The sequence below is a fragment of the Leopardus geoffroyi genome, chromosome A1, assembly GCF_018350155.1.
Source record: "Leopardus geoffroyi isolate Oge1 chromosome A1, O.geoffroyi_Oge1_pat1.0, whole genome shotgun sequence".
Taxonomy (NCBI): domain Eukaryota; kingdom Metazoa; phylum Chordata; class Mammalia; order Carnivora; family Felidae; genus Leopardus; species Leopardus geoffroyi.
This window is the reverse complement of record NC_059326.1, coordinates 81,445,298-81,458,360: the sequence shown is the minus strand read 5'-3', so window position 1 is coordinate 81,458,360 and position 13,063 is coordinate 81,445,298. Positions and strand designations below refer to the sequence as shown.

Here is a 13,063-nt window from a genome sequence, read left to right as displayed (position 1 = left end):
CGAGGCCACGACGTCAGGGGGCTGTGCTCCCTCCAAAAGCTCCAGCGGAGGGTCCTTCCTGACTCCTCCAGCGCCTGGTGCGAGGCGTGGGTCCCTGGCCCGACTCGGCCTTCCTTGGCCTGTGGGTACCACGCCTCCAACTCGACGGCAGCCGCCTTGGATCAGGGCCCCCACTCTACTCCGGTGTGACGTCATCTTAGTTACAGCCGCCTTGACCTTCTTTCCAAAGAAGGTTGCATTCTCAGCTACTGTGGGGTAGCTTTCGCTGCCGGACTTACCACTCAAATGACACAGCGGAATCTATTTCTTGTGCTTTAAAATTTGCTGTTAGCTGGTCACCTTGATCACAAAGGTAATCCTCAGCACGAAATAATACTGGGCAGATCCATTCGACTGCTGACCACATGGCCAGTGGGCTCTGTAAACGGGGCTGCTAACGCCTCCTCCACGGGAGGGTGCCGTGGAGGCGAATCGGTGCCCCGGGGACTTGGACAGGACTCTCCACCCTGCCTCAGTTGGTTCTTAGGGACAGTGGATGTGACCATCGCCCGAAGGAGAGGACAGCATGTGGAAATGGTACCAGAAGCACTTCGAGCAAAATGCTGGAGCTGAAGGACTGAACTTTTGTTCTCCAAGCGCCATGGAGCTGTTTCTCAGAAGGTGGGGTAGACAAGGCGGCCTCGGCGGCAGGGAGGCGGCCTCTTGAGAGTTTTATCTCCGGCTTTTGCATTATCTTGCGGCGTGACCTTGCAAAAGCTTCTTCTTCTTATTAATACCTCCGTCGCCTATTTCTTCTTCATCTCCGAAGTGCAGGTGGTAGTTATGAATATTTGTTTCCTGCAGGTTTGGTTTTGTAAACCTCTTCCAGGATGAAAAGCGCCACGCAGCTGTGGAACATTGTTCTTATTAATAACCTCGTTTTGGCATAAACTCACCCACTTCTCATACTTCATGTTAATATTCCGCTGCAGAAAATATGCTACAATATCAACTTGTATGACTTTCTGTCTCCTGTGGAAACGGGTCTATACAAAAAAATAGTTAAATTGTTCTAAAACAGAACACGCGTTTTTCTCTTTCCATGTCAGTGTGTAAACACGGCCATGTCCTCTATATAGAAACATAAATTCGACCCCCCTTGGACTAGCTAAGAGTTGCCGTAACAGAACACCATACACCGGGTGGCTTAAACAATGGGAGTTTGTTTATCACGGTCCCAGAGGCGGGGAAGTCCAGGATCAAGGTTCTGGTCCACTCAGGTCCTGGTGAGAGCCCACTTTCTTGTTGGAAAACAGCTTCACATGGCGGAGAAGGAGAAAAAGGGAGCGGGAGAGAGAGAGAGAGAGAGGTGGGGGGGAGAGAGAGACCAAGTGCAAGGTCTCCGGTCTCTTTTCTTACAAGGACACGAATTCTATCATGAGTGCCCCATCCTCGTGACCTCATCTAACCCTAAATACTGCCCCAAGACCTCGTCTCCAAGTACCATCATCACTTCGGGAGTTAGGGTTTCGACGTATGAACTTGGGGGTGGGGAACACGATTCCGTGCATCGAGCCAGTGATAGACTCTTCACAGCAGTCTTCTCAAGGTTACTGGTAGCCAGCACTGGGGGTTTGTTGTGGGTCTTTGAGGCTGAGCTAGAGACATCAGAATAATTGGTCATCATGCTAATGTACCACTGTCCCCACCACTGTGCCCTCCCTGGGAGGGCCGTGGTCACAGCTGCCCCCAGGACCCCCTGCATGGGCACAAGTGAAGAACCCACAGACCTTTGGTGCAGGTGCAGGGGTGGTTCCCCACCCTGTGTGAAGCATGGACTGGAAATCCTCTGCCCTATCTACACGCTGGATGGAGGGCAGAGTTCTGAACTCATTGGGCTGTACAAGGCCTCCCGGCAGGGTGTCTGAAAGGCCATGAGCCTCTGACTCGGGGCTGCCCAGAGTTAAAGGGCACCTCGCTCCCCTTCGGCGGCTAAGACTCCCAAATGTGACAAATGTCTGGAGGACACAGAGAGGGCACCACCGAACTGTGCCTGCCTGCCAGCATCCTTCCGTCACTCGCATCCTTTGCACAACCTCCTTTCAGCTTTGGGATATAGTGAAAGCAATCTGGGTGAAGCCCAAAGCCACTCACAGCATCCTTGAGCTCAGACTGGTAACCAGGTGCACTCCTTTCAACCGTGCGGTGCTTCCAGTGGAAGGATCCTAAGGGCTTCTTTTTGGACACGGTCCTAACCTCAGCTATGGCAAAAATGCAAGCCAAGCTTGCCAGGAACTCGGTGTTGCTGGTGGAGTTTGGTAAGCCACACACTTCCCAGTTTTGGGTTTTTTTATTATTAAGTTTACAATACAGACAAACACCCACAGGGACTCCTCCAAAATGTAAAGAAGAAAAAAGTCTAAAGGTCAGATGTTTGTGGGTGTCAAGTTGTACAAACCTCCGTTCACGCTGTGTTTTGGGGGGGAGGGGTCGCCCACGACCCAGACCGTGAAGAAAGTTGTGGCTATTCTCTCCCAGCCCTGACTCTCCGCCTGTGGATTCTAATAGCGTTTGCTTCTCAGAGTCGGCCTTTTTGGGCAAGATCGATACAACAGAGCCGTAAGCTGGATCACACAAACCACGCATCTCAGGAAACCTTTCTGCTTGATGAGTCACATTCCTAATAGATGTGTTTTTCCATAAAGTGCAATTAATAATTCATCCAGCCTTTGTTGAACTTAACTCTATTGTCTTTGCAGAGAATGTGAAATACCCACAAGTGTTTGGTTCCAGATGATGAGAGCGGGCAGAACGCCTCGCGATGCCAGCCTTTGTGTTGGTGAAAAGCACACGGAACCACCCTGGCGAGGCTGGACGCCGAGGGAGGGAGCCCGGGAGCTTGCTTACAAGCACCTTCCCTGTCACCAGTTTGACAGCGATTGAGAGGAGTGAGCTATTCTCGGGGGACGGGGCCCAGGGGTTAATTTAATGCTTGACCCCATCAAACCGCTGAGCGCGGTGAGCAGCTCGTGGGCCGACTGGAGGAGTGTTTCTGCAGGAGAAGTGGTTGAACCGGCCTCGCCGGGCCGGGGAATCCGGGGCAACTGGCATCGAGGAGAAGGTGCCTCGGGAGAGCCAGCACACTCTCTCGGATTCCATTACTCGCTGTCTTTCAAGCATAATAATGAGATTATAGTAACCCTAAACTGGCTGAAAGCAGGAATCTGGCTGGCTGTCAAGTTCATTGTCTTGAGTTTTACAGGCGGCCAGGTCTGGTTCCCCTGAGCCGGTGGTCACCACGGGAGGAAGTCCTCACAGAAGCCCTGGTCTGCCTTCAGGCTGGTGTCTGGCCGACGCACTGTGCGTAGCGCTCACATTTGCTAATGCTTTTTTCTCCCCACCGTGTGATTCAAGAGCTAATAAGAACATGATACTGGCACAAGCGTCCCCTCCCCATGTGCTGCAGATGTTCTCTGTGTCTCAAAAGGGTGTGCTCTGCCTCTGAGAACCCCTGGCTCCGTCCACACCTGCCCCTCGCACGCCCTGACACCATCCTGCGATCGCATTAACTCCACCTTCGTAGAAAGGAAGTAAGGAAAACTGAGGGCCCAGAATAAAGAGTCAGGAGCCTCCTTCATTCTTGAGGAAGGACGTCTTTGGGGGATGTTGTTGGGTGTCTCTGTTCCACGGGAAGCCAGTCGGATGCCCGAGGCGCACTGTCGAGATGCCGTGGGCCGTCCCTCCTCCTTGATGAGAGCTAACTGCTCTCGTGCGCTCACCAGGCTCTGTCCAGATGTTCTGCAAATACCGCGTCACCCGGCCCTGGCGGCTCCCGGTGTTGCCGGCGCCCCCCTCAGGGCCATTGTCCAGAGGGGGGTGCGTGAGGGGTTCCGCGATTTGCCCAAGTTTCCAGAAGCAGAAGGAACCCTGGGCACCTGGCTCCGGGGCCACTGCCCCTCCCCCGGCACCGTAGCTGGAACCTGAAGAATGATTCTTTAGAGGTGGTGAAACGCTGTGGGCTCTTTTACGCGGCGAAAGAATTTAGAACAACGAACAGGAGCCACTCACAAATGGCTAGTCTTGCAAACACCTGGCTGTGTAAAACCTGGCTCCCCGGAGCCCATCCCCGTTTCCAGAGTTGGCTTCTGTAATAGGAGGCTCAGTAGCTGTCATTTTATCCTTTCGGGGACTGTTTATTAATTAATATTCATGACGAAGGTCGGCTGGCCCCAGAGGAGAGCAAGGATGTTGAGGATGAACTGACACTGGGCCTAAGTCCCCGTAACCTACACGTACTGACAGTGTTCTCGCTGGAACAGAGACTCGGTGGCTGACTGTGCGGAGCACCCGAGTCACTGGGATGTGGTGGGCTGAGACGGCCTTGGGATTCTGGATGCTTCTCTTCTAGAACTTTCCCTGTGCCTCGCATGTGCCCTGCAGTGAACGCTGTTGCTTTGCATTTCATCTTTTTCATCCTGTAAAATGGAAACTGTGGTGCTTCCCTGCTTCTGGCTCCTCCCTGTGGCCACCGCCACCTCCTTAAAGTCACGTATGCATCAAATGAGACAGCTTGGGTGGGAGAGCCTTTGAAGCCCAGGACCTGAGGAACGTGTGGCCTCGTGTCTGCGACCACAGCGCCCAATGACCCGGGACGTGGCTGGCCACCCTGGGAGGGGCTGACTGCAGGAACCTGGTCCAGCACGGCTGCTGGGACATTGCGGGTGGCCTTAAAACCCCGGGGAGCACATTTCCTCACTGACCCCCTTGGACCGGCTGACAGTCGGTCTGGCAGCTAGCGTGAGAATGGGCACGTACACGATGACAACACGCTCAGTGGCTCTGACGGGGCCGGTCGGGCACTGACTCCTCTTTGCTCACTGAACCGAGGTCCTCGGCCACCCTGGATTACATGGCTGTCCCTGCCCTAGTCCCACCCTAGCTTCTCCATCATCCACTTTGTTCTGCTTCTTCCACCTGGAGCTCCCCATCGGCTGCCCAGCGAATGCGCCCCTCAGGAGGCTCCGGGTCCGCAGATGTCCCTGTCCGCCCTCTACTGCCAGTGACCTTGGGTCCCCTGAGAACCCCCCATTCTGCTGGACTAGCCAGGGCCCTGACATGTGAGCACAGACTTGTGAGGAGGGGTCCCTGACCCAACAGACCCGAGAGCCTCCATTACTGGAGGTCTGTCCCTAACATTCTGTCCGTGGCCCCGTCATCACTGACAACCGGTCTGCTTGTCTCCAGCGGGAGTGAGAGGACAAAGTGGTCCCTCGGTTCCCTCCCACAGGGCACAGGACAAGGGACGGCAAGCCGCCATAAGCATCGCGATGACCCAGCTGTTGGTGATGTCCCACTAGGGAGGCTGCTTGAGCCTCTGATGTGACTCCAAGGGCCAGGCTTCCTCGCTCCCATTGTACAGACCTGTACTCGCCCAGGTCCTGAGCTAAGAGGTCGGTTCTTATGCTCAGGGGCACTTCTGGTAGAATCACGCTGTACAGAGACGATCAGCACGGCACCCACGCAAGGATAACACGCGGATTCTTGATGCATCACACACACACACACACACACACACACACACACACAATGCAGGGCTCTTTGTCGTCCCCAAAAGGCCAGAAGGGCTCCTGCCGGAGGGCCCCTGGTCACAGTCACAGTTCTCTCCAAGGCCGTTCCCCCACCCTGGCCCTTCCATAACGAGAGGGACTTCCTCCCACCTGCCAGCACACGCGCTTTGATCACCTGCTAGGTAGTCGATTTAGCAATGATATTTGGAAACTGCCTTGTGACTGTTTCTCAGTAATGATCTCTGTGATACATACGGGAGGGGGTGCAGACACAGCAAGGTCGCCATGCACACTCACATGTGTGTTTGTGTGTAATTACACGCTCCAGCAGTGCGGTCTTGAGACGCCATTTCTCAGTGGAGAAACTAGAGTCCCCTGGAGAATCGGCTGACCTGGGCCCGTGCACACACGAGGGAGCCTGGGACGCTCTGTCACACCGCACCCTGAGGAGTTAGGAGGCTTCTCCTGACCACAGATGGGATGATGTGATCATCAAAGTGGATCGAAATACAACACATACGCTTAGATCCATAAATTCCTAATAAAAATTTTAAAAAATTTAGTTGGTACCACCGGAAGATGCAGATGAATAATGCATTATTTTGAAAATTAGCAAGCAAAGGCGGGAAATCAAATATTTATCCCGCCTCTCCAGTATAAGCCACACACTGGGCAACCAGACACAATACAAGGGACGTTTTCTTTTCATAGAAGGGCTCCAGCTTGTTAATTTGTGGAGAAGGACGGGATGAGGACAAGACCGTGTTCCAACCCTAACACGGGCACGTGTCTCGCCCCTGAGCACCAACAGCCACCGTCATCACAGGGAGGGGGACACAGCCAGGCATCAGCCACCTCCTGACAGAGAAACCGCCCTCCCCCTGGGGCAGGAATCTGGTCGAAACCCCAATGGAATCAGAATTTCCAGGCTCTTCAGAGGAGCATGTCAGACTAGACCCAGTGCGACACACCTGGAAGATTCCCCCAAATGGGAACCACTGCAGACCCATGACTGTCTCCTTCGACAAGCAAATTGTAAGATCAGAAGGAAGGAGAAGCAGCAGGGAGATCCATCTATCGAGAATGGCTCAGCAAGCGTTTCAACCAGTCACGGTGCAGGAGCCTTATTTGATCATGGCTCAAGGGAGTGTTCTTTTTAAGCTTATTTATTAATTTTGAGAGAGACAGATAGGGCAAGCAGGGGCAGAGAGAAAGAGAAAGAGAATCCCAAGCAGGCTCCGTGCTGTCAGCACAGAGCCCGACACAGGGCTTGAACCCACGAAACGCAAGATCATGACCCAAGCCAAAATCGAGTCGGACGCTTAACCGACTGAGCCACCCAGGAGCCCTAAAGTGAATCTTCTTAAAATACTGAGAAAATATATTTATCTGTGACATACATAACTGAGACACTGCAGAATTTAAACTGGTATCTTGGGGTGCCTGGGTGGCTCAGTCAGTTGGGCATCCAACTTCGGCTCAGGTCATGATCTTGCAGTCCGTGAGTTAGAGCCCCGCATCGGGCTCTGTGCTGACAGCTCAGAGCCTGGAGCCTGTTTCAGATTCTGTGTCTCCCTCTCTCTCTGACCCTCCCCCGTTCATGCTCTCTCTCTGTCTCAAAAATAAATAAATGTAAAAAAAAATAATTTTAAACTGGTATCTTATGACCTTAAGGGATTATTGTTGATTTTCTTTTTAGTTGTGACTGTGTACACAATCATGATGTTTTTTTTAATTTTTTTTTCAACATTTATTTATTTTTGGGACAGAGAGAGACAGAGCATGAACGGGGGAGGGGCAGAGAGAGAGGGAGACACAGAATCCGAAACAGGCTCCAGGCTCTGAGCCATCAGCCCAGAGCCTGACGCGGGGCTCGAACTCACGGACCGCGAGATCGTGACCTGGCTGAAGTCGGACGCTTAACCGCCCCCAATCATGATTTTTTTAATGTTTATTTTTGAGAGAGAGAGGGTAGAAGCCAGAGAGGGGCAGAGAGAGAGAGGGGGACAAAAGACCCGAAGCAAGCTCTGTGCTATCAGCAGATTTGGGGTTTAACCGACTGAGCCACCCAGATGTGGGGCTTAACCGACTGAGCCACCCAGGCGCCCCGTTTCCTTGTTTTTTAAAGATCCCCACATAAAGACTCACACATTAGAACATACGGCATTCGGGGTTCGCTGGGGTGGGAGGTGAGGGTTTCGATGGGCAGAACGAGGTCTACGAATTGCCAGCGGCTCAGATCAGACGAAGGGTGCGTGGGGGTCGTTACTGTAGTCTCTCCACCTGGACATGTTTGACATAATTTTAAAAACAAAGCGTGTCCTCACATTTGTACCATCTCAGATTCTTAGAAAACACACACCTTATTGCTGAACAACCAAAGACTTCTGCTCTGACCAGCCGCGGTACTGGGCACACACACAAGCACATGCACGTGAGTACGTGTTCTTGCCGATGTCCTTGAGCCCATATATTCACAGGTAACAAGGCACAGATGCTAATTGCTTTCCCCGGTGAACGAGATAATGGATTCTGGAGCCATCGATTAAAAATGTGAACTGTAAAATTATGCCTCAAAGTTTGGAAAACTTTCAGAGGCTACATTTTGACACACTGGGATCTTGCCTTTAACAATGACAGAAAGCCCCACAAAATACTGCGTCTCATCTGGTGTGGGCCTTTATCTTATCTTGACAGATTATTGCTGGTTAAATTGTAGTGCTGACTTAAAGGCAGGACTCTTCAAGGGAGCCAGAAATTAAGGCTTCACCAAATGGTAATAAAGCTATTAAAAATGCAAACAGCAAACAGCTACACTGTACAGGTTAGACAGCTAATCCAAACTAGCAGTTTAAAAAGCAGAGCAATTACACTTTTATTTAAATGCAAGGAATATGAGCAAGAATGGAATCAGAAGCCTTGTTTAAATGCATTCTTTTGAATATTTATTAGAAATAATACATGTAGTTAAGCCACTTATCTGATTTCAGTGAATAAGTAAAATGCAAAAGATCAATTTTCATAATTATACCAAAGAAGTCTGTCTTTCATAAAAATCTCATTAATAACACCATTATTACTGAAAAAATATCTCAGTATTATTATTGTTATTCTAATTATCAGCAAAATGCTACTGATAATGTTGTCATAAAATTCCCTTTTAGTATCCTATTAGAGAGATAGACTAAGTAGTGGTTTAAGTTAAATCTAGACCCTAAGTGGCATTATAAAGATCTTCTTTGTGTATTTGGTTAAAATACATTATGTGTATAATTACATAAATTACCGTGAGTTTGGCAAACAGGACTTTATGTGCACGTATGTCTGTATACAGCGTATCGCTGTCGGGCGCACACGGAGTGGCACAACGCGCAACCTGGCCACCCGTGCGCGGGACGGCGCGAGCCTTCCTGGAGGTCACGCCTTCGGCCAACCTGACGTGAAAGAGTCTTGCTTGTTGGATGGATTGCAATTCAAGCGGCTTTAAGAGTTTATACATCTATTTCTGCGTCCACTCCGGGTAACAGTTTGCCTGCGTTTCTTGAACACCCACCTTTAGAAGAAGCTGGCTTTTGCCAAGTTCGGTCATCCACGGCCACAGTGGCCTGGAGGTTGGAAAAGGATTCACTTCTCCAGGTCTCGGTTCCGTGGTGGAAAAACCGTGCCCGGACAAGGAGAGCCTCCGTCACCACTTGATTCCTGACAGTTCCAAGTGAGACAATGGGCTGCCTGAGTCTTGGACTAATATTGCTGCAACAAAACAAAACAAAACAAAAGGCATTCGAGACGTCTCTTTGTATAATGAACTCAATTAAGGGAAAAAGGATTTGAAGCAAAATTAACTGTGTGGCTATTGTGGGGACTGTGTTCCTAGTTCCAACAAAACGGAAGATTCCATGAGCTCCAGTGTCTGTGTTCACACAGCAGGCTTTGGTCCTGACCCACACGGGTGACAGACGTCCACACGGCCACAGCACTGCCCGAACCAGGGCGGCTCAGCTGCTCTTGCGGCCAGACTACAGGAGGCGAGCGCGGACTTCTTTAACTCCCGTTTGGAAATGATGCAGGTGACTGAGTCAGCAAGCCAACAAGACCCGCTTATTTTCAGTCCTGTTGGTGAGTCTCTGAGCATCACTCTCTGGTGAGAATTAACACTTACGACACGTCAACGCCTTATTTAGCAAACTGATAAACAGCTCTTTGAATTGGAAGAAGTAATGACTTTTGACAATATAAATGAGTGGAAGTAGCCACAATAAAGCAAAAGGCTTATTTTTGCTTTCAGCTCAAAACTGGAAACATACAGAAATTTCGCAAGAAAAACAAGAGGCCAGTTCACCATCATCCCGAGGAACAAATGATCAGAGGGTCCACCCTGCTGGCCGGGACGCTGCCCTCAGTCTCCTCTTTGGGGAAGAGCTCCAGTGTGGCTGCCGGATGGTCCCAGGGCCTCCTCGGCGCAGAAGGAACCCCCAAAGGAGGGGCAAGGGGTTCCCTTATTCCCAGGTGTCGTTAGAATTTCAGAGGGAGCTCCAGGCCATGGAGCTCAGCCTCCCACTCAGACAATCACCCCTCTCCACAACTTTGCTGCAAGGATACCCTTGGCCGCTGTCCGAGCCCCTCCAAGCACAGGCCTGCCGGGCCCACACCCCTGCTGGACAGTCAGGGGACAAAGTGCTAGTCTAGACCAAGTAAAATCACATCCTAACTTATACCTGGGAATCTTAGCTCAGCCCGTCTGGGCCACCAAAATTCAACCTTCATTCCTACATGGGGGATCTCAACACCCCCAGAGATGTTACGATGCGCTAAGTTATCTGTCTCCTCTTCTAAACATCTTTAATGTGACATGGTGTGATGTCCCCACCATATGTGGCTCTGCTCTGGCAAAGATCAGCTCGTCTGAGTCTCTGTCAGTTTGATTCTATTCACCTGAGCATTTGCCGTGTGCCAGGGACTATGTGTGGATGGAGAGAGAAAGAGACAGAGAGAGGGAGGAGAGAGAGAGGGAGAGAGGGAGGGAGAGAAGGAGGGAGAGGACAGCCCCTGGTAGCAGCTGGAACCACAGGGTGGGTTCTACGATGGGGAAATTCAGGGCTGGAGAGGGAGGAAATTCAGGGACTCACCTGGAGGAGAGTCCTCGGGCTGAGAAAATCTACTTGAGGAACGTTCTTCTTAGCCAAGCCTGAAGGATGGGCAGGTGCGATCAGACACAGGGAAGCAGAATCTGCTGGTGCAGGGGTGGGGGATAGGGGGCCCACGCCCTGGGAGGCCCCTCGTGCTCTGGCTGGTGGGCAGCCGGTGAAACCACCAACCAAGCAGGGAGGTGGCGCAGCCGGGCTGAAGCGGGGCTCCTGGGGGGCCCACCAGGGCTGTGCGGTGGGCAGTCACAGAGAGCTGTCGCAGGGTCTCTCTGACCACGGCCTGAAGGTTGATTCGGCGAGAGCAAGTCCAGAGGCAGAGACCAGCCGGGAGTGGCCAGGCTTCGGGGAGATTCGGAATACTTTTTGAGAAAGATTTCTTTAAAACCTCAGCTAGATTATGAGTTAAGTGGGCTCTGATAGGCTCGCTTTCTAACACTATTTCCACGAAATGGAATTCTAAGTTCCAAACCACTAACGCACAGTGGAACTTGGGGTATAACCTCTTTGTCAACTGGACAGTGCTCACCGCTGACCCCGGCAATGCTCGGAGAAGCCGGGGCCCCGTGTTCTGGTGGCCTCTCAGGGACCCTGTCTGGGATCACTTCTCAACTGGTGTCGTCTCTGGGACGGTTTCCCAGCTGGGAGCCTCAGGATGGAGGGACTGGCCGCGAGCAGTGTGCTCGTTTCCACGACGCCCTGAGTTTACCAAACAAAAAGAACAGAAAAGCTGATGCCTAGAGATCGTTCCCCAAAAAGGGAGCCATAAAATTAATCCCCTAGGAAGGCGTGTCTCAGCTCATCGTTGGTGTTGTCCAGTCCCTGGGGGTGGGGGGTGGGGGGGTGTGGTGCTTCCCTGTGACTGTGTCTGCCACCTCCCGGCCCACTTGACCGCTGATCTTCCTTTTCTAATTTCCAGTCTGTCATGGATGACAGCGTGTAACACATGATAAACACTCACTGAAACGGCGAAATAACAGGAGTGAACAAAACAAGCCGATGGGGTTCAGGAGACACCGCGTGGCTTTGCAAAACTGCACAGGAAGTTTGTAGCTCGTGCCTCTGCGATGGCGCCCCTTCCTCCCCACAGACGTGGCCATCCGCATGCAGACCGGTCGGCGTGGGTTGGCCTGGCCAGGCTGGGTCGGCGGCCTCGGGGTCTCCCATGCACCGTGTCTTTGTCCAACAGTCCGCTGCCTGCTCAGCACCATCCCGGGCAGTGCACATCCATCTGTCTTCCGTTTTTACCAGGCATTGGAAACTCAGAAACGGGCGTGCAGTTGTGGTTTTTACATCTGAAAACCAAGGCTCCGTGTCCCTTTCCTTTCGGGGGGTGACATTATTCCTGCAAAAGTAGCTCTTGGGACTCTCGGGGAAAGGGAGACAACAATTATTTCTAGAAGCCTGGTCTTCTGGGGGTGAGGAAATCAGAGAGAAAGCAAACAGAGACCACCCCTCAAGTCTCCCCACCCTTGGCCGGGGGCACAAAGCTGAGCTCCCACGGGGTCACGTCCTGGTTTCATTAGTCACAGAGATGTCACCACTGTCTGCACATCACTCTGGCACATCTCAGTCATAGTTTGAAGGCTTAGATGAAGGAACCAAGCTGAACGAGGCTTCCCTTCGTTCCCTCCATGCTTGTCCACAGATGCCCTGTGGGCCGCACCTGCACTCAGCAGAATCCCGGGGAACAGGCTCGTTGATGACATCATTAACAAATTATGGGGTGCTGGGGTGGGGCTCAGTCAGTTAAGCGTCTGACTCTTGGTTTCAGTTCGGGTCATGATCTCATGTTTGTGAGTTTGAGTCTGTGCGAACAGTGCGGAGTCCACTTGGGATTCTCTCTGTCCCTCTCTCTCTGCCCCTCCCTTGCTGGTGTTCTCTATATCTCAAAATGAATCAAATAAACTAAAAAAAAAGAAAAAGAAAATCATTAACAAACTATACGTTTCTAGAATCAAGAGCCCATCTGGGGTTCCTGGTGGAATTGTTCGGTCAACGGCGGGACAGAGCGTCCCTCTGCAGGGACGTGTAGCAGCTGCCGTGCTGAGGACCCACTCCTCGGTCTCTTTTCCGTGTGTCGTCATTTGCAAAGCCATGAGCATGGTCCACCAGATTTTATTTTCAAAGAAAGGACCCACGAAAACCCCGCCGAACGTCAAGACGTGGTGAGCACCGTGTTCGCCTGCCTGCTCAATCAGCCTCCGCGCCAGGAGAGCTGCCGTGAACGGCCCGGTGTGACCATGGTGATGAGCACTGAGCATCTCCACACTAACTTTCTGCGTGTGTGAGGGGGTCCCTACTTTCTTCTCTACGTGTGTATAGTTTCCAATGGCGGTGGCGCTGCCTGCCCCCCAGGCCCAACGACTCTGGTGA

General features: G+C 51.9%; 1 long non-coding RNA gene across 1 annotated transcript; it reads right to left on the bottom strand.

Moving 5' to 3' along the window:
- Positions 1 to 7,701: 7,701 nt before the first annotated feature.
- Positions 7,702 to 11,494, bottom strand: LOC123596659. Its single transcript, XR_006711816.1, has 3 exons — positions 10,673 to 11,494; positions 9,100 to 9,296; positions 7,702 to 7,829 (listed from the first exon to the last, which is right to left on the bottom strand). It is a non-coding gene; the product is annotated as an uncharacterized LOC123596659 (long non-coding RNA).
- Between the last annotated feature and the right edge of the window lie 1,569 nt (positions 11,495 to 13,063).